Source organism: Orcinus orca, chromosome 2 (genome assembly GCF_937001465.1).
Source record: "Orcinus orca chromosome 2, mOrcOrc1.1, whole genome shotgun sequence".
Taxonomy (NCBI): domain Eukaryota; kingdom Metazoa; phylum Chordata; class Mammalia; order Artiodactyla; family Delphinidae; genus Orcinus; species Orcinus orca.
Genome location: NC_064560.1, coordinates 31,549,942 through 31,574,329, shown reverse-complemented (window position 1 = coordinate 31,574,329; position 24,388 = coordinate 31,549,942).

The window sequence follows — 24,388 nt, the reverse complement described above, 5'->3', positions numbered from 1 at the left end:
TTAAGCAAGCATAAGTTGGTTTTCTACATTTGAGACCCTGTTCTGTTTTGTAATTCAGTTCCTGTGTAGCCAAGTTTACATTCCGTGTAGTAGTGATATCTTATGATGTTTCTTTTTCTGTGTGACTTATTTCACTTAGAATCATCGTACCTGAATCCACTCATTATGCTGATACGGGCCTGATGACATAGATTTCATTGCTGAGTGATATTGCATTGTACGTAAGTACCACAACTTCTTTATCCATTTTTCGCTTTCTGTGATATTGAACTTGTACCGTAAACGAGGTTCTTGTAAACAGAGCCGTCCCAAACTTTGGGGTGTCTGTGTCTTTTTGATTTTAATTTCCCTAAGCTATAGGACCATAAGTGGAAGTGCCCTAGGCTCTGTTGCTTTGTGTCTTAGATGTTTCACGAAACACCATACACTTCTCCAGAGTGGCTGTTGGCAATTTACATCCCGCCCATCAGCATAACAAGGCTCCCAGTTCTCCATGGCCTGTCCTGTCTTTCTGGATTTTACACTTTTTTCAGATGGCCCTTTTGACCGGGGGGCAGTGAGACTTCATTGTAGTGCAGATTTCCTTTGCAAGCTTGCTTGGTTGGCCAAAAAGGGCGTATGCGTTTTTTCCTGAATATATTCAGGAAAAAACGCATACGCCCTTTTTGGCCAAGTGCATCATTGTGGACGTCCTGCCTCTTTTCCTATGCTTTACATGCAATTCCAGTCTACTTCCTGAAATCGGTTTCCTGCAATTCTGCCCTTCTTTCAAGTCCACTTGGAAGCCTTACTGCAATATATTTTTGGACGATAGCTGTCACTTATAACTCTGCAGGTTTGTGAATGACCATGTCCCTGAGCTCCTTTCTTCAACTCGCTTTCTTGTGAGCTGGCCGCAACACCACAGGATTGCTTCAGGCCCTAGTGTGGTTCCGGCATGACATGCTGAGCCTTTGGTTAATTCCTCTTCCTGGTGGGAAATGAGAGTTAAATTTGCCCGTCCAGACACCTCCAGCTAGTCTCTCATTGGTTCTCCCCATTCCTGTTCATTTTCCTTAGAAATTGCAAATTGGGCCAAAGAGGAGGTTAAAGGCACTGACTCTCCAAGTGGGGAGTGTGTTAGTAAAGCGTCTGGAATGTTGCACCCGAGTACCAGGGGAAGAAAACTGAGACACATTTGAACACGTTTCCCGATCACACGGTGGATCATACTCTGGGTTCCACATGCATGTTTTAGCTGAAGGAAGAATCCCTTAAACATGGAGAGTTGAGACCCATGGAATGGGTACCATGTAATATGACTTCAAAGGGTCTGCATTTGCTCACCGATCCTCACCAATCCTATCACTGCTGCATTTATGCCGCTGTACACACACTTGATTGTCTTTCGGAGACATATAAATCCATAGGTTTTAAGATTCTTACTAGTCAGGTATATTCTTAGGCGTTTAATATGGGGTGTTGAGTCCAATTCGTTGAGCAAGGAGTAGCTCTTGTCCGTTACATATTTGGCTTATGGAACGCTATCTGTGCTAATTTCAATCTCTGGTTTTATGCAGCACCCCAAATCACCTTTCCCCTTAAGCAAGCATAAGTTTGTTTTCTACATTTGAGACCCTCTTCTGTTTTGTAATTCAGTTCCTGTGTAGCCAAGTTTACATTCCGTGTAGTAGTGATATCTTATGATGTTTCTTTTTCTGTGTGACTTATTTCACTTAGAATCATCGTACCTGAATCCACTCATTATGCTGCTACGGGCCTGATGACATAGATTTCATTGCTGAGTGATATTGCATTGTACGTAAGTACCACAACTTCTTTATCCATTTTTCGCTTTCTGTGATATTGAACTTGTACCGTAAACGAGGTTCTTGTAAACAGAGCCGTCCCAAACTTTGGGGTGTCTGTGTCTTTTTGATTTTAATTTCCCTAAGCTATAGGACCATAAGTGGAAGTGCCCTAGGCTCTGTTGCTTTGTGTCTTAGATGTTTTACGAAACACCATACACTTCTCCAGAGTGGCTGTTGGCAATTTACATCCCGCCCATCAGCATAACAAGGCTCCCAGTTCTCCATGGCCTGTCCTGTCTTTCTGGATTTTACACTTTTTTCAGATGGCCCTTTTGACCGGGGGGCAGTGAGACTTCATTGTAGTGCAGATTTCCTTTGCAAGCTTGCTTGGTTGGCCAAAAAGGGCGTATGCGTTTTTTCCTGAATATATTCAGGAAAAAACGCATACGCCCTTTTTGGCCAAGTGCATCATTGTGGACGTCCTGCCTCTTTTCCTATGCTTTACATGCAATTCCAGTCTACTTCCTGAAATCGGTTTCCTGCAATTCTGCCCTTCTTTCAAGTCCACTTGGAAGCCTTACTGCAATATATTTTTGGACGATAGCTGTCACTTATAACTCTGCAGGTTTGTGAATGACCATGTCCCTGAGCTCCTTTCTTCAACTCGCTTTCTTGTGAGCTGGCCGCAACACCACAGGATTGCTTCAGGCCCTAGTGTGGTTCCGGCATGACATGCTGAGCCTTTGGTTAATTCCTCTTCCTGGTGGGAAATGAGAGTTAAATTTGCCCGTCCAGACACCTCCAGCTAGTCTCTCATTGGTTCTCCCCATTCCTGTTCATTTTCCTTAGAAATTGCAAATTGGGCCAAAGAGGAGGTTAAAGGCACTGACTCTCCAAGTGGGGAGTGTGTTAGTAAAGCGTCTGGAATGTTGCACCCGAGTACCAGGGGAAGAAAACTGAGACACATTTGAACACGTTTCCCGATCACACGGTGGATCATACTCTGGGTTCCACATGCATGTTTTAGCTGAAGGAAGAATCCCTTAAACATGGAGAGTTGAGACCCATGGAATGGGTACCATGTAATATGACTTCAAAGGGTCTGCATTTGCTCACCGATCCTCACCAATCCTATCACTGCTGCATTTATGCCGCTGTACACACACTTGATTGTCTTTCGGAGACATATAAATCCATAGGTTTTAAGATTCTTACTAGTCAGGTATATTCTTAGGCGTTTAATATGGGGTGTTGAGTCCAATTCGTTGAGCAAGGAGTAGCTCTTGTCCGTTACATATTTGGCTTATGGAACGCTATCTGTGCTAATTTCAATCTCTGGTTTTATGCAGCACCCCAAATCACCTTTCCCCTTAAGCAAGCATAAGTTTGTTTTCTACATTTGAGACCCTCTTCTGTTTTGTAATTCAGTTCCTGTGTAGCCAAGTTTACATTCCGTGTAGTAGTGATATCTTATGATGTTTCTTTTTCTGTGTGACTTATTTCACTTAGAATCATCGTACCTGAATCCACTCATTATGCTGCTACGGGCCTGATGACATAGATTTCATTGCTGAGTGATATTGCATTGTACGTAAGTACCACAACTTCTTTATCCATTTTTTGCTTTCTGTGATATTGAACTTGTACCATAAACGAGGTTCTTGTAAACAGAGCCGTCCCAAACTTTCGGGTGGCTGTGTCTTTTTGATTTTAATTTCCCTAAGCTATAAGACCATAAGTGGAAGTGCCCTAGGCTCTGTTGCTTTGTTTTTTAGATGTTTCAGGAAACACCATACACTTCTCCAGAGTGGCTGTTGGCAATTTACATCCCGCCCATCAGCATAACAAGGCTCCCAGTTCTCCATGGCCTGTCCTGCCTTTCTGGATTTTACACTTTTTTCAGATGGCCCTTTTGACCGGGGGGCAGTGAGACTTCATTGTAGTGCAGATTTCCTTTGCAAGCTTGCTTGGTTGGCCAAAAAGGGCGTATGCGTTTTTTCCTGAATATATTCAGGAAAAAACGCATACGCCCTTTTTGGCCAAGTGCATCATTGTGGACGTCCTGCCTCTTTTCCTATGCTTTACATGCAATTCCAGTCTACCTCCTGAAATCGGTTTCCTGCAATTCTGCCCTTCTTTCAAGTCCACTTGGAAGCCTTACTTCAATATATTTTTGGACGATAGCTGTCATTTATAACTCTGCAGGTTTGTGATTTACAGTGCCCCTGAGGATATTTCTTCAACTCGCTTTCTTGTGAGCTGGCCGCAACACCGCAAGATTGCTTCAGGCCCTAGTGTGGTTCCGGCATGGCATGCTGAGCCTTTGGTTAATTCCTCTTCCTGGTGGGAAATGAGAGTTAAATTTGCCCATACAGACACCTCCAGCTAGTGTCTCATTGGTTCTCCCTATTCCTGTTCATTTTCCGCAGAAATTGCAAACTGGGCCAAACAGGAGGTTAAAGGCACTGACTCTCCAAGGGGGAGGGTGTTAGTAAAGCGTCTGGAATGTTGCACCCGAATACCAGGGGACGAAAACTGAGACACATTTGAACACGTTTCCCGATCACATGGTGGATCATACTCTGGGTTCCACATGCATGTTTTAGCTGAAGGAAGAATCCCTTAAACCTGGAGAGTTGAGACCCATGGAATGGGTACCATGCAATATGACTTCAAAGGGTCTGCATTTGCTCACCGATCCTCACCAGTCCTATCACTGCTGCGTTTATACTGCTGTACACGCGCTTGATTCTCATTTGGAGACATATAAATCCATAGGTTTTAAGATTCTTACTAGTCAGGTATATTCTTAGGCGTTTAATATGAGGTGTTGAGTACACTTCGTTGAGCAAGGAGTAGCTCTTGTCTATTACAAATTTGATTATGGAACTTTATCTGTGCTAATTTCAATCTCTGGTTTTATGCAGCACCCCAACTCACCTTTCCCCTTAAGCAAGCATAAGTTGGTTTTCTACATTTGAGACCCTCTTCTGTTTTGTAATTCAGTTCCTGTGTAGCCAAGTTTACATTCCGTGTACTAGTGATATCTTATGAGGTTTCTTTTTCTGTGTGACTTATTTCACTTAGAATCATCGTACCTGAATCCACTCATTATGCTGATACGGGCCTGATGACATAGATTTCATTGCTGAGTGATATTGCATTGTACGTAAGTACCACAACTTCTTTATCCATTTTTCGCTTTCTGTGATATTGAACTTGTACCGTAAACGAGGTTCTTGTAAACAGAGCCGTCCCAAACTTTGGGGTGGCTGTGTCTTTTTGATTTTAATTTCCCTAAGCTATAGGACCATAAGTGGAAGTGCCCTAGGCTCTGTTGCTTTTTGTCTTAGATGTTTCAGGAAACACCATACACTTCTCCAGAGTGGCTGTTGGCAATTTACATCCCGCCCATCAGCATAACAAGGCTCCCAGTTCTCCATGGCCTGTCCTGTCTTTCTGGATTTTACACTTTTTTCAGATGGCCCTTTTGACTGGGGGGCAGTGAGACTTCATTGTAGTGCAGATTTCCTTTGCAAGCTTGCTTGGTTGGCCAAAAAGGGCGTATGCGTTTTTTCCTGAATATATTCAGGAAAAAACGCATACGCTCTTTTTGGCCAAGTGCATCATTGTGGACGTCCTGCCTCTTTTCCTATGCTTTACATGCAATTCCAGTCTACCTCCTGAAATCGGTTTCCTGCAATTCTGCCCTTCTTTCAAGTCCACTTGGAAGCCTTACTGCAATATATTTTTGGACGATAGCTGTCATTTATAACTCTGCAGGTTTGTGAATGACAGTTTCCCTGAGCTCCTTTCTTCAACTCGCTTTCTTGTGAGCTGGCCGCAACACCACAGGATTGCTTCAGGCCCTAGTGTGGTTTCGGCATGGCACGCTGAGCCTTTGGTTAATTCCTCTTCCTGGTGGGAAATGAGAGTTAAATTTGCCCGTCCAGACACCTCCAGCTAGTCTCTCATTGGTTCTCCCTATTCCTGTTCATTTTCCTTAGAAATTGCAAACTGGGCCATACAGGAGGTTAAAGGCAGTGACTCTCCAAGTGGGGAGAGTGTTAGTAAAGCGTCTGGAGTGTTGCACCCGAGTACCAGGGGACGAAAACTGAGACACATTTGAACACGTTTCCCGATCACACGGTGGATCATACTCTGGGTTCCACATGCATGTTTTAGCTGAAGGAAGAATCCCTTAAACCTGGAGAGTTGAGACCCATGGAATGGGTACCATGCAATATGACTTCAAAGGGTCTGCATTTGCTCACCGATCCTCACCAATCCTATCACTGCTGCATTTATGCTGCTGTACACGCGCTTGATTCTCTTTTGGAGACATATAAATCCATAGGTTTTAAGATTCTTACTAGTCAGGTATAGTTTTAGGCGTTTAATATGGGGTGTTGAGTCCACTTCATTGAGCAAGGAGTAGCTCTTGTCCATTACATATTTGGCTTATGGAACGGTATCTGTGCTAATTTCAATCTCTGGTTTTATGCAGCACCACAAATCACCTTTCCCCTTAAGCAAGCATAAGTTGGTTTTCTACATTTGAGACCCTCTTCTGTTTTGTAATTCAGTTCCTGTGTAGCCAAGTTTACATTCCGTGTAGTAGTGATATCTTATGATGTTTCTTTTTCTGTGTGACTTATTTCACTTAGAATCATCGTACCTGAATCCACTCATTATGCTGCTACGGGCCTGATGACATAGATTTCATTGCTGAGTGATATTGCAGTGTACGTAAGTACCACAACTTCTTTATCCATTTTTCGCTTTCTGTGATATTGAACTTGTACCGTAAACAAGGTTCTTGTAAACAGAGCTGTCCCAAATTTTTGGGTGGCTGTGTCTTTTTGATTTTAATTTCCCTAAGCTATAGGAGCATAAGTGGAAGTGCCCTAGGCACTGTTGCTTTGTTTTTTACATGTTTCAGGAAACACCATACACTTCTCCAGAGTGGCTGTTGGCAATTTACATCCCGCCCATCAGCATAACAAGGCTCCCAGTTCTCCATGGCCTGTCCTGTCTTTCTGGATTTTACACTTTTTTCAGATGGCCCTTTTGACCGGGGGGCAGTGAGACTTCATTGTAGTGCAGATTTCCTTTGCAAGCTTGCTTGGTTGGCCAAAAAGGGCATATGCGTTTTTCCCTGAATATATTCAGGAAAAAACGCATACGCCCTTTTTGGCCAAGTGCATCATTGTGGACGTCCTGCCTCTTTTCCTATGCTTTACATGCAATTCCAGTCTACCTCCTGAAATCGGTTTCCTGCAATTCTGCCCTTCTTTCAAGTCCACTTGGAAGCCTTACTGCAATATATTTTTGGACGATAGCTGTCATTTATAACTCTGCAGGTTTGTGAATGACAGTGTCCCTGAGCTCCTTTCTTCAACTCGCTTTCTTGTGAGCTGGCCGCAACACCACAGGATTGCTTCAGGCCCTAGTGTGGTTCCGGCATGGCATGCTGAGCCTTTGGTTAATTCCTCTTCCTGGTGGGAAATGAGAGTTAAATTTGCTCATCCAGACACCTCCAGCTAGTCTCTCATTGGTTCTCCCTATTCCTGTTCATTTTCCGCAGAAATTGCAAACTGGGCCATACAGGAGGTTAAAGGCACTGACTCTCCAAGTGGGGAGAGTGTTAGTAAAGTGTCTGGAGTGTTGAACCCGAGTACCAGGCGACGAAAACTGAGACACATTTGAACACGTTTCCCGATCACACAGTGGACCATACTCTGGGTTCCACATGCATGTTTTAGCTGAAGGAAGAATCCCTTAAACCTGGAGAGTTGAGACCCATGGAATGGGTACCATGCAATATGACTTCAAAGGGTCTGCATTTGCTCACCGATCCTCACCAGTCCTATCACTGCTGCGTTTATGCTGCTGTACACGCGCTTGTTTCTCTTTTGGAGACATATAAATCCATAGGTTTTAAGATTCTTACTAGTCAGGTATATTCTTAGGCGTTTAATATGAGGTGTTGAGTCCACTTCGTTGAGCAAGGAGTAGCTCTTGTCTATTACATATTTGGCTAATGGAACGGTATCTGTGCTAATTTCAATCTCTGGATTTATGCAGTACCCCAACTCACCTTTCCCCTTAAGCAAGCATAAGTTGGTTTTCTACATTTGAGACCCTGTTCTGTTTTGTATTTCAGTTCCTGTGTAGCCAAGTTTACATTCCTTGTATTAGAGATATCTTACGATGTTTCTTTTTCTGTGTGACTTATTTCACTTTGAATCATCGTACCTGAATCCACTCATTATGCTGATACGGGCCTGATGACATAGATTTCATTGCTGAGTGATATTGCTTTGTACGTAAGTACCACAACTTCTTTATCCATTTTTCGCTTTCTGTGATATTGAATTTGTACCGTAAACAAGGTTCTTGTAAACAGAGCTGTCCCAAATTTTTGGGTGGCTGTGTCTTTTTGATTTTAATTTCCCTAAGCTATAGGAGCATAAGTGGAAGTGCCCTAGGCACTGTTGCTTTGTTTCTTAGATGTTTCAGGAAACACCATACACTTCTCCAGAGTGGCTGTTGGCAATTTACATCCCAACCATCAGCATAACAAGGCTCCCAGTTGTCCATGGCCTGTCCTGCCTTTCTGGATTTTACACTTTTTTCAGATGGCCCTTTTGACCGGGGGGCAGTGAGACTTCATTGTAGTGCAGATTTCCTTTGCAAGCTTGCTTGGTTGGCCAAAAAGGGCGTATGCGTTTTTTCCTGAATATATTCAGGAAAAAACGCATACGCCCTTTTTGGCCAAGTGCATCATTGTGGACGTCCTGCCTCTTTTCCTATGCTTTACATGCAATTCCAGTCTACCTCCTGAAATCGGTTTCCTGCAATTCTGCCCTTCTTTCAAGTCCACTTGGAAGACTTACTTCAATATATGTTTGGACGATAGCTGTCATTTATAACTCTGCAGTTTTGTGAATTACAGTGCCCCTGAGCTCCTTTCTTCAACTCGCTTTCTTGTGAGCTGGCCGCAACACCGCAGGATTGCTTCAGGCCCTAGTGTGGTTCCGGCATGGCATGCTGAGCCTTTGGTTAATTCCTCTTCCTGGTTTGAAATGAGAGTTAAATTTGCCCGTCCAGACACCTCCAGCTAGTCTCTCATTGGTTCTCCCTATTCCTGTTCATTTTCCGCAGAAATTGCAAACTGGGCCAAACAGGAGGTTAATGGCACTGACTCTCCAAGTGGGGAGGGTGTTAGTAAAGCGTCTGGAATGTTGCACCCGAATACCAGGGGACGAAAACTGAGACACATTTGAACACGTTTCCTGATCACATGGTGGACCATACTCTGGGTTCCACATACATGTTTTAGCTGAAGGAAGAATCCCTTAAACCTGGAGAGTTGAGACCCATGGAATGGGTACCATGCAATATGACTTCAAAGGGTCTGCATTTGCTCACCGATCCTCACCAATCCTATCACTGCTGTGTTTATGCTGCTGTACACGCGCTTGATTCTCTTTCGGAGACATATAAATCCATAGGTTTTAAGATTCTTACTAGTCAGGTATATTCTTAGTCGTTTAATATGAGGTGTTGACTCCACTTCGTTGAACAAGGAGTAGCTCTTGTCTATTACAAATTTGATTATGGAACTTTATCTGTGCTAATTTCAATCTCTGGATTTATGCAATACCCCAACTCACCTTTCCCCTTAAGCAAGCATAAGTTGGTTTTCTACATTTGATACCCTGTTCTGTTTTGTAATTCAGTTCCTGTGTAGCCAAGTTTACATTCCGTGTACTAGTGATATCTTATGATGTTTCTTTTTCTGTGTGACTTATTTCACTTAGAATCATCGTACCTGAATCCACTCATTATGCTGCTACGGGCCTGATGACATAGATTTCATTGCTGAGTGATATTGCATTGTACGTAAGTACCACAACTTCTTTATCCATTTTTCGCTTTCTGTGATATTGAACTTGTACCGTAAACGAGGTTCTTGTAAACAGAGCCGTCCCAAACTTTGGGGTGGCTGTGTCTTTTTGATTTTAATTTTCCTAAGCTACAGGACCATAAGTGGAAGTGCCCTAGGCTCTGTTGCTTTGTTTTTTAGATGTTTCAGGAAACACCATACACTTCTCCAGAGTGGCTGTTGGCAATTTACATCCCGCCCATCAGCATAACAAGGCTCCCAGTTCTCCATGGCCTGTCCTGCCTTTCTGGATTTTACACTTTTTTCAGATGGCCCTTTTGACCGGGGAGCTGTGAGACTTCATTGTAGTGCAGATTTCCTTTGATAGCTTGCTTGGTTGGCCAAAAAGGGCGTATGCGTTTTTTCCTGAATATATTCAAGAAAAAATGCATACGCCCTTTTTGGCCAAGTGCATCATTGTGGACGTTCTGCCTCTTTTCCTATGCTTTACATGCAATTCCAGTCTACCTCCTGAAATCGGTTTCCTGCAATTCTGCCCCGTTTTCAAGTCCTCTTGGCAACCTTACTTCAATATATTTTTGGACGATAGCTGTCATTTATAACTCTGCAGGTTTGTGAATTACAGTGCCCCTGAGCTCCTTTCTTCAACTCGCTTTCTTGTGAGCTGGCCGCAACACCACAGGATTGCTTCAGGCCCTAGTGTGGTTCCGGCATGGCATGCTGAGCCTTTGGTTAATTCCTCTTCCTGGTGGGAAATGAGAGTTAAATTTGCCCGTCCAGACACCTCCAGCTAGTGTCTCATTGGTTCTCCCTATTCCTGTTCATTTTCCGCAGAAATTGCAAACTGGGCCATACAGGAGGTTAAAGGCACTGACTCTCCAAGTGGGGAGAGTGTTAGTAAAGTGTGTGGAGTGTTGAACCCGAGTACCAGGCGACGAAAACTGAGACACATTTGAACACGTTTCCCGATCACACAGTGGACCATACTCTGGGTTCCACATGCATGTTTTAGCTGAAGGAAGAATCCCTTAAACCTGGAGAGTTGAGACCCATGGAATGGGTACCATGCAATATGACTTCAAAGGGTCTGCATTTGCTCACCGATCCTCACCAGTCCTATCACTGCTGCGTTTATTCTGCTGTACACGCGCTTGTTTCTCTTTTGGAGACATATAAATCCATAGGTTTTAAGATTCTTACTAGTCAGGTATATTCTTAGGCGTTTAATATGAGGTGTTGAGTCCACTTCGTTGAGCGAGGAGTAGCTCTTGTCTATTACATATTTGGCTAATGGAAAGGTATCTGTGCTAATTTCAATCTCTGGATTTATGCAGTACCCCAACTCACCTTTCCCCTTAAGCAAGCATAAGTTGGTTTTCTACATTTGAGACCCTGTTCTGTTTTGTATTTCAGTTCCTGTGTAGCCAAGTTTATATTCCTTGTATTAGAGATATCTTACGATGTTTCTTTTTCTGTGTGACTTATTTCACTTTGAATCATCGTACCTGAATCCACTCATTATGCTGATACGGGCCTGATGACATAGATTTCATTGCTGAGTGATATTGCATTGTACGTAAGTACCACAACTTCTTTATCCATTTTTCGCTTACTGTGATATTGAACTTGTACAGTAAACGAGGTTCTTGTAAACAGAGCCATCCCAAACTTTCGGGTGGCTGTGTCTTTTTGATTTTAATTTCCCTAAGCTATAGGACCATAAGTGGAAGTGCCCTAGGCTCTGTTGCTTTGTTTCTTAGATGTTTCAGGAAACACCATACACTTCTCCAGAGTGGCTGTTGGCAATTTACATCCCGCCCATCAGCATAACAAGGCTCCCAGTTCTGCATGGCCTGTCCTGCCTTTCTGGATTTTACACTTTTTTCAGATGGCCCTTTTGACCGAGGGCCAGTGAGACTTCATTGTAGTGCAGATTTCCTTTGCTAGCTTGCTTGGTTGGCCAAAAAGGGCTTATGCGTTTTTTCCTGAATATATTCAGGAAAAAGCGCATAGGCCCTTTTTGGCCAAGTGCATCAGTGTGCACGTTCTGCCTCTTTTCCTCTGCTTTACATGCAATTCTAGTCTACCTCCTGAAATCGGTTTCCTGCAACTCTGCCCCGCTTTCAAGTCCTCTTGGCAGCCTTACTTCAATATATTTTTGGACGATAGCTGTCATTTATAACTCTGCAGGTTTGTGAATGACAGTGCCCCTGAGCTCCTTTCTTCAACTCGCTTTCTTGTGAGCTGGCCGCAACACCGCAGGATTGCTTCAGGCCCTAGTGTGGTTCCGGCATGGCATGCTGAGCCTTTGGTTAATTCCTCTTCCTGGTGGGAAATGAGAGTTAAATTTGCCCGTCCAGACACCTCCAGCTAGTCTCTCATTGGTTCTCCCTATTCCTGTTCATTTTCCGCAGAAATTGCAAACTGGGCCAAACAGGAGGTTAAAGGCACTGACTCTCCAAGTGGGGAGAGTGTTAGTAAAGCATCTGGAATGTTGCACCCGAGTACCAGGGGACGAAAACTGAGACACATTTGAACACATTTCCCGATCAAACGGTGGATCATACTCTGGGTACCACAGGCATGTTTTAGCTGAATGAAGAATGCCTTAAACCTGGAGAGTTGAGACCCATGGAATGGGTACCATGCAATATGACTTCAAAGGGTCTGCATTTCTCACCGAACCTCACCAATCCTCTCACTGTTTCCTTTCTGCCGCTGTACACACGCTTGTTTCTCTTTCGGAGACATATAAATCCATAGGTTTTAAGATTCTTACTAGTCAGGTATATTCTTAGGCGTTTAATATGGGGTGTTGAGTCCACTTCGTTGAGCAAGGAGTAGCTCTTGTCTATTACATATTTGGATTATGGAACAGTGTCTGTGCTAATTTCAATCTCTGGTTTTATGCAGCACCCCAACTCACCTTTCCTCTTAAGCAAGCATAAGTTGGTTTTCTACATTTGAGACCCTGTTCTGTTTTGTAATTCAGTTCCTGTGTAGCCAAGTTTACATTCCGTGTAGTACTGATATCTTATGATGTTTCTTTTTCTCTGTGACTTATTTCACTTAGAATCATCGTACCTGAATCCATTCATTATGCTGCTACGGGCCTGATGACATAGATTTCATTGCTGAGTGATATTGCATTGTACGTAAGTACCACAACTTCTTTATCCATTTTTCGCTTTCTGTGATATTGAACTTGTACCGTAAACGAGGTTCTTGTAAACAGAGCCGTCCCAAACTTTCAGGTGGCTGTGTCTTTTTGATTTTAATTTCCCTAAGCTATAGGAGCATAAGTGGAAGTGCCCTAGGCTCTGTTGCTTTGTTTCTTAGATGTTTCAGGAAACACCATACACTTCTCCAGAGTGGCTGTTGGCAATTTACATCCCGCCCATCAGCATAACAAGGCTCCCAGTTCTCTATGGCCTGTCCTGCCTTTCTGGATTTTACACTTTTTTCAGATGGCCCTTTTGACCGGGGGGCAGTGAGACTTCATTGTAGTGCAGATTTCCTTTGCAAGCTTGCTTGGTTGGCCAAAAAGGGCGTATGCGTTTTTTCCTGAATATATTCAGGAAAAAACGCATACGCCCTTTTTGGCCAAGTGCATCATTGTGGACGTTCTGCCTCTTTTCCTATGCTTTACATGCAATTCCAGTCTACCTCCTGAAATCGGATTCCTGCAATTCTGCCCCGTTTTCAAGTCCTCTTGGTAGCCTTACTTCAATATATTTTTGGACGATAGCTGTCATTTATAACTCTGCAGGTTTGTGAATGACAGTGCCCCTGAGCTCCTTTATTCAACTCGCTTTCTTGTGAGCTGGCTGCAACACCGCAGGATTGCTTCAGGCCCTAGTGTGGTTCTGGCATGGCACACTGAGCCTTTGTTTAATTCCTCTTCCTGGTGGGAAATGAGAGTTAAATTTGGCCGTCCAGACACCTCCAGCTAGTCTCTCATTGGTTCTCCCTATTCCTCTTCATCTTCCGCAGAAATTGCAAACTGGGCCAAGCAGGAGGTTAAAGGCACTGACTCTCCATGTGGGGAGAGTGTTAGTAAAGCGTCTGGAATGTTGCACCCGAGTACCAGGGGACGAAAACTGAGACACATTTGACACTTTTCCCGATCACACGGTGGATCATACTCTGGGTTCCACATGCATGTTTTAGCTGAAGGAAGAATCCCTTAAACCTGGAGAGTTGAGACCCATGGAATGGGTACCATGCAATATGACTTCAAAGGGTCTGCATTTGCTCACCGATCCTCACCAATCCTATCACTGCTGCGTTTATGCCGCTGTACACGCGCTTGATTCTCTTTTGGAGACATATAAATCCATAGGTTTTCAGATTCTTACTAGTCAGGTATATTCTTAGGCGTTTAATATGGGGTGTTGAGTCCACTTCATTGAGCAAGGTGTAGCTCTTGTCTATTACATATTTGGCTCATGGAACGGTATCTGTGCTAATTTCAATCTCTGGTTTTATGCAGCACCCCAACTCACCTTTCCCCTTAAGCAAGCATAAGTTGGTTTTCTACATTTGAGACCCTGTTCTGTTTTGCAATTCAGTTCCTGTGTAGCCAAGTTTACATTCCGTGTAGTAGTGATATCTTATGATGTTTCTTTTTCTGTGTGACTTATTTTACTTAGAATCATCGTACCTGAATCTACTCATTATGCTGCTACGGGCCTGATGACATAGATTTCATTGCTGAGTGATATTGCATTGTACGTAAGTACCACAACTTCTTTATCCATTTTTCGCTTTCTGTGATATTGAACTTGTACCGTAAACGAGGTTCTTGTAAACAGAGCAGTCCCAAATTTTCCGGTGGCTGTGTCTTTTTGATTTTAATTTCCCTAAGCTACAAGACCATAAGTGGAAGTGCCCTAGGCTCTGTTGCTTTGTTTTTTAGATGTTTCAGGAAACAACATACACTTCTCCATAGTGGCTGTTGGCAATTTACATCCCGCCCATCAGCATAACAAGACTCCCAGTTCTCCATGGCCTGTCCTGCCTTTCTGGATTTTACACTTTTTTCAGATGGCCCTTTTGACCGGGGGGCAGTGAGACTTCATTGTAGTGCAGATTTCCTTTGCAAGCTTGCTTGGTTGGCCAAAAAGTGCGTATGCGTTTTTTCCTGAATATAGTCAGGACAAAACGCATACGCCCTTTTTGGCCAAATGCATCATTGTGGACGTTCTGCCTCTTTTCCTATGCCTTACATGCAATTCCAGTCTACCTCCTGAAATTGGTTTCCTGCAATTCTGCCCCGCATTCAACTCCTTTTGGCAGCCTTACTTCAATATATTTTTGGACGATAGCTGTCATTTATAACACTGCAGGTTTGTGAATGACAGTGCCCCTGAGCTCCTTTCTTCAACTCGCTTTCTTGTGAGCTGTCCGCAACACCGCAGGATTGCTTCAGGCCCTAGTGTGGTTCTAGCATGGCACGCTGAGCCTTTGGTTAATTCCTCTTCCTGGTGGGAAATGAGAGTTAAATTTTCCCGTCCAGACACCTCCAGCTAGTCTCTCATTGGTTCTCCCTATTCCTGTTCATTTTCCGCAGAAATTGCAAACTGGGCCATACAGGTGGTTAAGGCACTGACTCTCCAAGTGGGGAGAGTGTTAATAAAGCCTCTGGAATGTTGCACCTGAGTACCAGGGGATGAAAACTGAGACACAATTGAACACGTTTCCCAATCACACGGTGGATCATACTCTGGGTTCCACATGCATGTTTTAGCTGAAGGAAGAATCCCTTAAACCTGGAGAGTTGAGACCCATGGAATGGGTACCATGCAATATGACTTCAAAGGGTCTGCATTTGCTCACCGATCCTCACCAATCCTATCACTGCTGCGTTTATGCCGCTGTACACACGCTTGATTCTCTTTCGGAGACACATAAATCCATAGGTTTTAAGATTCTTACTAGTCAGGTATATTCTTAGGCGTATAATATGGGATGTTGTGTCCTCTTCGTTGAGCAAGGAGTAGCTCTTGTCCATTACATATTTGGCTTATGGAACGGTATCTCTGCTAATTTCAATCTCTGGTTTTATGGAGCACCCCAACTCACCTTTCCCCTTAAGCAAGCATAAGTTGGCTTTCTACATTTGAGACCCTGTTCTGTTTTGTAATTCAGTTCCTGGGTAGCCAAGTTTACATTCCGTGTAGTAGTGATATCTTATGATGTTTCTTTTTCTGTGTGACTTATTTCACTTAGAGTCATCGTACCTGAATCCACTCATTATGCTGCTACGGGCCTGATGACATAGATTTCATTGCTGAGTGATATTGCATTGTACGTAAGTACCACAACTTCTTTATCCATTTTTCGCTTTCTGTGATATTGAACTTGTACGTAAACGAGGTTCTTGTAAACAGAGCCGTCCCAAACTTTGGGGTGGCTTGTCTTATTGATTTTAATTTCCCTAAGCTATAGGACCATAAATGGAAGTGCCCTAGGCTCTGTTGCTTTGTTTCTTAGATGTTTCAGGAAAGACCATACACTTCTCCAGAGTGGCTGTTGGCAATTTACATCCCGCCCATCAGCATAACAAGGCTCCCAGTTCTCCATAGCCTGTCCTGCCTTTCTGGATTTTACCCTTTCTTCAGATGGCCCTTTTGACCGGGGGGCAGTGAGACTTCATTGTAGTGCAGATTTCATTTGCAAGCTTGCTTGGTTGGCCAAAAAGGGCGTATGCATTTTTTCCTGAATATATTCAGGAAAAAACGCATACGCCCTTTTGGGCCAAGTGCATCATTGTGGACGTTCTGCCTCTTTTCCTATGCTTTACATGCAATTCCAGTCTACCTCCTGAAATCGGTTTCCTGCAATCTGCCCCGCTTTCAAGTCCTCTTGGCAGCCTTACTTCAATGTATTTTTGGACGATAGCTGTCATTTATAACTCTGCAGGTTTGTGAATTACAGTGCCTCTGAGCTCCTTTCTTCAACTCGCTTTCTTGTGAGCTGGCCGCAATACCGCAGGATTGCTTCAGGCCCTACTGTTGTTCCGGCACGGCACGCTGAGCCTTTGGTTAATTCCTCTTCCTGGTGGGAAATGAGAGTTAAATTTGCCCGTCCAGACACCTCCAGCTAGTTTCCCATTGGTTCTCCCTATTCCTGTTCATCTTTCGCAGAAATTGCAAACTGGGCCAAACAGGAGGTTAAAGGCACTGACTCTCCAAGTGGGGAGAGTGTTAGTAAAGCGTCTGTAATGTTGCACCCGAGTACCAGGGGATGAAAACTGAGACATATTTGAACACGTTTCCAGATCACATGGTGGATCATACTCTGGGTACCACATGCATGTTTTGGCTAAAGGAAGAATCCCTTAAACCTGGAGAGTTGAGACCCATGGAATGGGTACCATGCAATATGACTTCAAAGGGTCTGCATTTGCTAACCAAACCTCACTAATCCTATCACTGCTGCGTTTATGCCACTGTACACACGCTTGATTCTCTTTCGGCGACGTATAAATCCATAGGTTTTAAGATTCTTACTAGTCATGTATATTCTTAGCCGTTTAATATGGGGTGTTGAGTTCACTTCGTTGAGCAAGGTGTAGCTCTTGTCTATTACATATTTGGCTTATGGAAATGTATCTGTGCTAATTTCAATCTCTGGTTTTATGCAGCACCCCAACTCACCTTTCCCCTTAAGCAAGCATAAGTTGGTTTTCTACATTTGAGACCCTGTTCTGTTTTGAAATTCAGTTCCTGTGTAGCCAAGTTTACATTCCGTGTAGTAGTGATATCTTATGATGTTTCTTTTTCTCTGTGACTTATTTCACTTAAAATCATCGTACCTGAATCCATTCATTATGCTGCTACGGGCCTGATGACATAGATTTCATTGCTGAGTGATATTGCATTGTACGTAAGTACCACAACTTCTTTATCCATTTTTCGCTTTCTGTGATATTGAACTTGTACCGTAAACGAGGTTCTTGTAAACAGAGCCGTCCCAAACTTTCGGGTGGCTGTGTCTTTTTGATTTTAATTTCCCTAAGCTATAGGACCATAAGTGGAAGTGCCCTAGGCTCTGTTGCTTTGTTTCTTAGATGTTTCAGGAAACACCATACACTTCTCCAGAGTGGCTGTTGGCAATTTACATCCCGCCCATCAGCGTAACAAGGCTCCCAGTTCTCTATGGCCTGTCCTGCCTTTCTGGATTTTACACTTTTTTCAGATGGCCCTTTTGACCGGGGGGGCAGTGAGACTTCATTGTAGTGCAGATTTCCTTTGCAAGCTTGCTTGGTTGGCCAAAAAGGGCGTATGCGTTTTTTCCTGAATATATTCAGGAAAAAACGCATACGCCCTTTTTGGCCAAGTGCATCATTGTGGACGTTCTGCCTCTTTTCCTATGCTTTACATGCAATTCCAGTCTACCTCCTGAAATCGGATTCCTGTAATTCTGCCCCGTTTTCAAGTCCTCTTGGTAGCCTTACTTCAATATATTTTTGGACGATAGCTGTCATTTATAACTCTGCAGGTTTGTGAATGACAGTGCCCCTGAGCTCCTTTCTTCAACTCGCTTTCTTGTGAGCTGGCTGCAACACCGCAGGATTGCTTCAGGCCCTAGTGTGGTTCTGGCATGGCACACTGAGCCTTTGTTTAATTCCTCTTCCTGGTGGGAAATGAGAGTTAAATTTGGCCGTCCAGACACCTCCAGCTAGTCTCTCATTGGTTCTCCCTATTCCTCTTCATCTTCCGCAGAAATTGCAAACTGGGCCAAGCAGGTGGTTAAAGGCACTGACTCTCCATGTGGGGAGAGTGTTAGTAAAGCGTCTGGAATGTTGCACCCGAGTACCAGGGGACGAAAACTGAGACACATTTGACACTTTTCCCGATCACACGGTGGATCATACTCTGGGTTCCACATGCATGTTTTAGCTGAAGGAAGAATCCCTTAAACCTGGAGAGTTGAGACCCATGGAATGGGTACCATGCAATATGACTTCAAAGGGTCTGCATTTGCTCACCGATCCTCACCAATCCTATCACTGCTGCGTTTATGCTGCTGTACACGCGCTTGATTCTCTTTTGGAGACATATAAATCCATAGGTTTTCAGATTCTTACTAGTCAGGTATATTCTTAGGCGTTTAATATGGGGTGTTGAGTCCACTTCATTGAGCAAGGTGTGGCTCTTGTCTATTACATATTTGGCTCACGGAACGGTATCTGTGCTAATTTCAATCTCTGGTTTTATGCAGCACCCCAACTCACCTTTCCCCTTAAGCAAGCATAAGTTGGTTTTCTACATTTGAGACCCTGTTCTGTTTTGCAATTCAGTTCCTGTGTAGCCAAGTTTACATTCCGTGTAGTAGTGATATCTTATGATGTTTCTTTTTCTGTGTGACTTATTTCACTTAGAATCATCGTACCTGAATCTACTCATTATGCTGCTACGGGCCTGATGACATAGATTTCATTGCTGAGTGATATTGCATTGTACGTAAGTACCACAACTTCTTTATCCATTTTTCGCTTTCTGTGATATTGAACTTGTACCGTAAACGAGGTTCTTGTAAACAGAGCAGTCCCAAATTTTCGGGTGGCTGTGTCTTTTTGATTTTAATTTCCCTAAGCTACAGGACCATAAGTGGAAGTGCCCTAGGCTCTGTTGCTTTGTTTTTTAGATGTTTCAGGAAACAACATACACTTCTCCATAGTGGCTGTTGGCAATTTACATCCCGCCCATCAGCATAACAAGACTCCCAGTTCTCCATGGCCTGTCCTGCCTTTCTGGATTTTACACTTTTTTCAGATGGCCCTTTTGACCGGGGGGCAGTGAGACTTCATTGTAGTGCAGATTTCCTTTGCAAGCTTGCTTGGTTGGCCAAAAAGTGCGTATGCGTTTTTTCCTGAATATAGTCAGGACAAAACGCATACGCCCTTTTTGGCCAAATGCATCATTGTGGACGTTCTGCCTCTTTTCCTATGCCTTACATGCAATTCCAGTCTACCTCCTGAAATTGGTTTCCTGCAATTCTGCCCCGCATTCAACTCCTTTTGGCAGCCTTACTTCAATATATTTTTGGACGATAGCTGTCATTTATAACACTGCAGGTTTGTGAATGACAGTGCCCCTGAGCTCCTTTCTTCAACTCGCTTTCTTGTGAGCTGTCCGCAACACCGCAGGATTGCTTCAGGCCCTAGTGTGGTTCTAGCATGGCACGCTGAGCCTTTGGTTAATTCCTCTTCCTGGTGGGAAATGAGAGTTAAATTTGCCCGTCCAGACACCTCCAGCTAGTCTCTCATTGGTTCTCCCTATTCCTGTTCATTTTCCGCAGAAATTGCAAACTGGGCCATACAGGTGGTTAAGGCACTGACTCTCCAAGTGGGGAGAGTGTTAGTAAAGCCTCTGGAATGTTGCACCTGAGTACCAGGGGATGAAAACTGAGACACAATTGAACACGTTTCCCAATCACACGGGGGATCATACTCTGGGTTCCACATGCATGTTTTAGCTGAAGGAAGAATCCCTTAAACCTGGAGAGTTGAGACCCATGGAATGGGTACCATGCAATATGACTTCAAAGGGTCTGCATTTGCTCACCGATCCTCACCAATCCTAGCACTGCTGCGTTTATGCCACTGTACACACGCTTGATTCTCTTTCGGAGACACATAAATCCATAGGTTTTAAGATTCTTACTAGTCAGGTATATTCTTAGGCGTATAATATGGGATGTTGTGTCCTCTTCGTTGAGCAAGGAGTAGCTCTTGTCTCTTACATAATTGGCTTATGGAACGGTATCTCTGCTAATTTCAATCTCTGGTTTTATGGAGCACCCCAACTCACCTTTCCCCTTAAGCAAGCATAAGTTGGCTTTCTACATTTGAGACCCTGTTCTGTTTTGTAATTCAGTTCCTGGGTAGCCAAGTTTACATTCCGTGTAGTAGTGATATCTTATGATGTTTCTTTTTCTGTGTGACTTATTTCACTTAGAGTCATCGTACCTGAATCCACTCATTATGCTGCTACGGGCCTGATGACATAGATTTCATTGCTGAGTGATATTGCATTGTACGTAAGTACCACAACTTCTTTATCCATTTTTCGCTTTCTGTGATATTGAACTTGTACGTAAACGAGGTTCTTGTAAACAGATCCGTCCCAAACTTTGGGGTGGCTTGTCTTATTGATTTTAATTTCCCTAAGCTATAGGACCATAAATGGAAGTGCCCTAGGCTCTGTTGCTTTGTTTTTTAGATGTTTCAGGAAACACCATACACTTCTCCAGAGTGGCTGTTGGCAATTTACATCCCGCCCATCAGCATAACAAGGCTCCCAGTTCTCCATGGCCTGTCCTGCCTTTCTGGATTTTACCCTTTCTTCAGATGGCCCTTTTGACCGGGGGGCAGTGAGACTTCATTGTAGTGCAGATTTCATTTGCAAGCTTGCTTGGTTGGCCAAAAAGGGCGTATGCGTTTTTTCCTAAATATATTCAGGAAAAAACGCATACGCCCTTTTGGGCCAAGTGCATCATTGTGGACGTTCTGCCTCTTTTCCTATGCTTTACATGCAATTCCAGTCTACCTCCTGAAATCGGTTTCCTGCAATTCTGCCCCGCTTTCAAGTCCTCTTGGCAGCCTTACTTCAATGTATTTTTGGACGATAGCTGTCATTTATAACTCTGCAGGTTTGTGAATTACAGTGCCTCTGAGCTCCTTTCTTCAACTCGCTTTCTTGTGAGCTGGCCGCAATACCGCAGGATTGCTTCAGGCCCTACTGTTGTTCCGGCACGGCACGCTGAGCCTTTGGTTAATTCCTCTTCCTGGTGGGAAATGAGAGTTAAATTTGCCCGTCCAGACACCTCCAGCTAGTTTCCCATTGGTTCTCCCTATTCCTGTTCATCTTTCGCAGAAATTGCAAACTGGGCCAAACAGGAGGTTAAAGGCACTGACTCTCCAAGTGGGGAGAGTGTTAGTAAAGCGTCTGTAATGTTGCACCCGAGTACCAGGGGATGAAAACTGAGACATATTTGAACACGTTTCCAGATCACATGGTGGATCATACTCTGGGTACCACATGCATGTTTTGGCTAAAGGAAGAATCCCTTAAACCTGGAGAGTTGAGACCCATGGAATGGGTACCATGCAATATGACTTCAAAGGGTCTGCATTTGCTAACCAAACCTCACCAATCCTATCACTGCTGCGTTTATGCCACTGTACACACGCTTGATTCTCTTTCGGAGACGTATAAATCCATAGGTTTTAAGATTCTTACTAGTCATGTATATTCTTAGGCGTTTAATATGGGGTGTTGAGTTCACTTCGTTGAGCAAGGTGTAGCTCTTGTCTATTACATATTTGGCTTATGGAAAGGTATCTGTGCTAATTTCAATCTCTGGTTTTATGCAGCACCCCAACTCACCTTTCCCCTTAAGCAAGCATAAGTTGGTTTTCTACATTTGAGACCCTGTTCTGTTTTGAAATTCAGTTCCTGTGTAGCCAAGTTTACATTCCGTGTAGTAGTGATATCTTATGATGTTTCTTTTTCTGTGTGACTTATTTCACTTAGAATCATCTTACCTGAATCCACTCATTATGCTGCTACGGGCCTGATGACATAGATTTCATTGCTGAGTGATATTGCATTGTAAGTAAGTACCACAACTTCTTTATCCATTTTTTGCTTTCTTTGATAATGAACTTGTATTGTAAACGAGGTTCTTGTAAACAGAGCCGTCCCAAACTTTGGGTGGCTGTGTCTTTTTGATTTAAATTTCCCTAAGCTATAGGACCATAAGTGGAAGTGCCCTAGGCTCTGTTGCTTTGTTTCTTAGATGTTTCAGGAAAGACCATACACTTCTCCAGAGTGGCTGTTGGCAATTTACATCCCGCCCATCAGCATAACAAGGCTCCCAGTTCTCCATGGCCTGTCCTGCCTTTCTGGATTTTACACTTTTTTCAGATGACCCTTTTGACCGGGGGGCAGTGAAAATTCATTGTAGTGCAGATTTCCTTTGCAAGCTTGCTTGGTTGGCCAAAAAGGGCGTAAACGTTTTTTCCTGAATATATTCGGGAAAAAACGCATACGCCATTTTTGCCCAAGTGCATCATTGTGGACGTTCTGCCTCTTTTCCTATGCTTTACATGCAATTCCAGTCTACCTCCTGAAATTGGTTTCCTGCAATTCTGCCCCGATTTCAAGTCCTCTTGGCAGCCTTACTTCAATATATTTTTGGACGATAGCTGTCATTTATAACTCTGCAGGTTTGTGAATTATAGTGCCCCTGAGCTCCTTTCTTCAACTCGCTTTCTTGTGAGCTGGCCGCAACACCGCATGATTGTTTCAGGCCCTAGTGTGGTTCCGGTATGGCACGCTGAGCCTTTGGTTAATTCCTCTTCCTGGTGGGAAATGAGAGTTACATTTGCCCGTCCAGACACCTCCAGCTAGTCTCTCATTGGTTCTCCCTATTCCTGTTCATCTTCTGCAGAAATTGCAAACTGGGCCATACAGGTGGTTAAGGCACTGACTCTCCAAGTGTGGAGAGTGTTAGTAAAGCCTCTGGAATGTTGCACCTGAGTACCAGGGGATGAAAACTGAGACACAATTGAACACGTTTCCCAATCACATGGGGGATCATACTCTGGGTTCCACATGCATGTTTTAGCTGAAGGAAGAATCCCTTAAACCTGGAGAGTTGAGACCCATGGAATGGGTACCATGCAATATGACTTCAAAGGGTCTGCATTTGCTCACCGATCCTCACCAATCCTATCACTGCTGCGTTTATGCCGCTGTACACACGCTTGATTCTCTTTCGGAGACACATAAATCCATAGGTTTTAAGATTCTTACTAGTCAGGTATATTCTTAGGCGTATAATATGGGATGTTGTGTCCTCTTCGTTGAGCAAGGAGTAGCTCTTGTCTCTTACATAATTGGCTTATGGAACGGTATCTCTGCTAATTTCAATCTCTGGTTTTATGGAGCACCCCAACTCACCTTTCCCCTTAAGCAAGCATAAGTTGGCTTTCTACATTTGAGACCCTGTTCTGTTTTGTAATTCAGTTCCTGGGTAGCCAAGTTTACATTCCGTGTAGTAGTGATATCTTATGATGTTTCTTTTTCTGTGTGAGTTATTTCACTTAGAGTCATCGTACCTGAATCCACTCATTATGCTGCTACGGGCCTGATGACATAGATTTCATTGCTGAGTGATATTGCATTGTACGTAAGTACCACAACTTCTTTATCCATTTTTCGCTTTCTGTGATATTGAACTTGTACGTAAACGAGGTTCTTGTAAACAGATCCGTCCCAAACTTTGGGGTGGCTTGTCTTATTGATTTTAATTTCCCTAAGCTATAGGACCATAAATGGAAGTGCCCTAGGCTCTGTTGCTTTGTTTTTTAGATGTTTCAGGAAACACCATACACTTCTCCAGAGTGGCTGTTGGCAATTTACATCCCGCCCATCAGCATAACAAGGCTCCCAGTTCTCCATGGCCTGTCCTGCCTTTCTGGATTTTACCCTTTCTTCAGATGGCCCTTTTGACCGGGGGGCAGTGAGACTTCATTGTAGTGCAGATTTCATTTGCAAGCTTGCTTGGTTGGCCAAAAAGGGCGTATGCGTTTTTTCCTAAATATATTCAGGAAAAAACGCATACGCCCTTTTGGGCCAAGTGCATCATTGTGGACGTTCTGCCTCTTTTC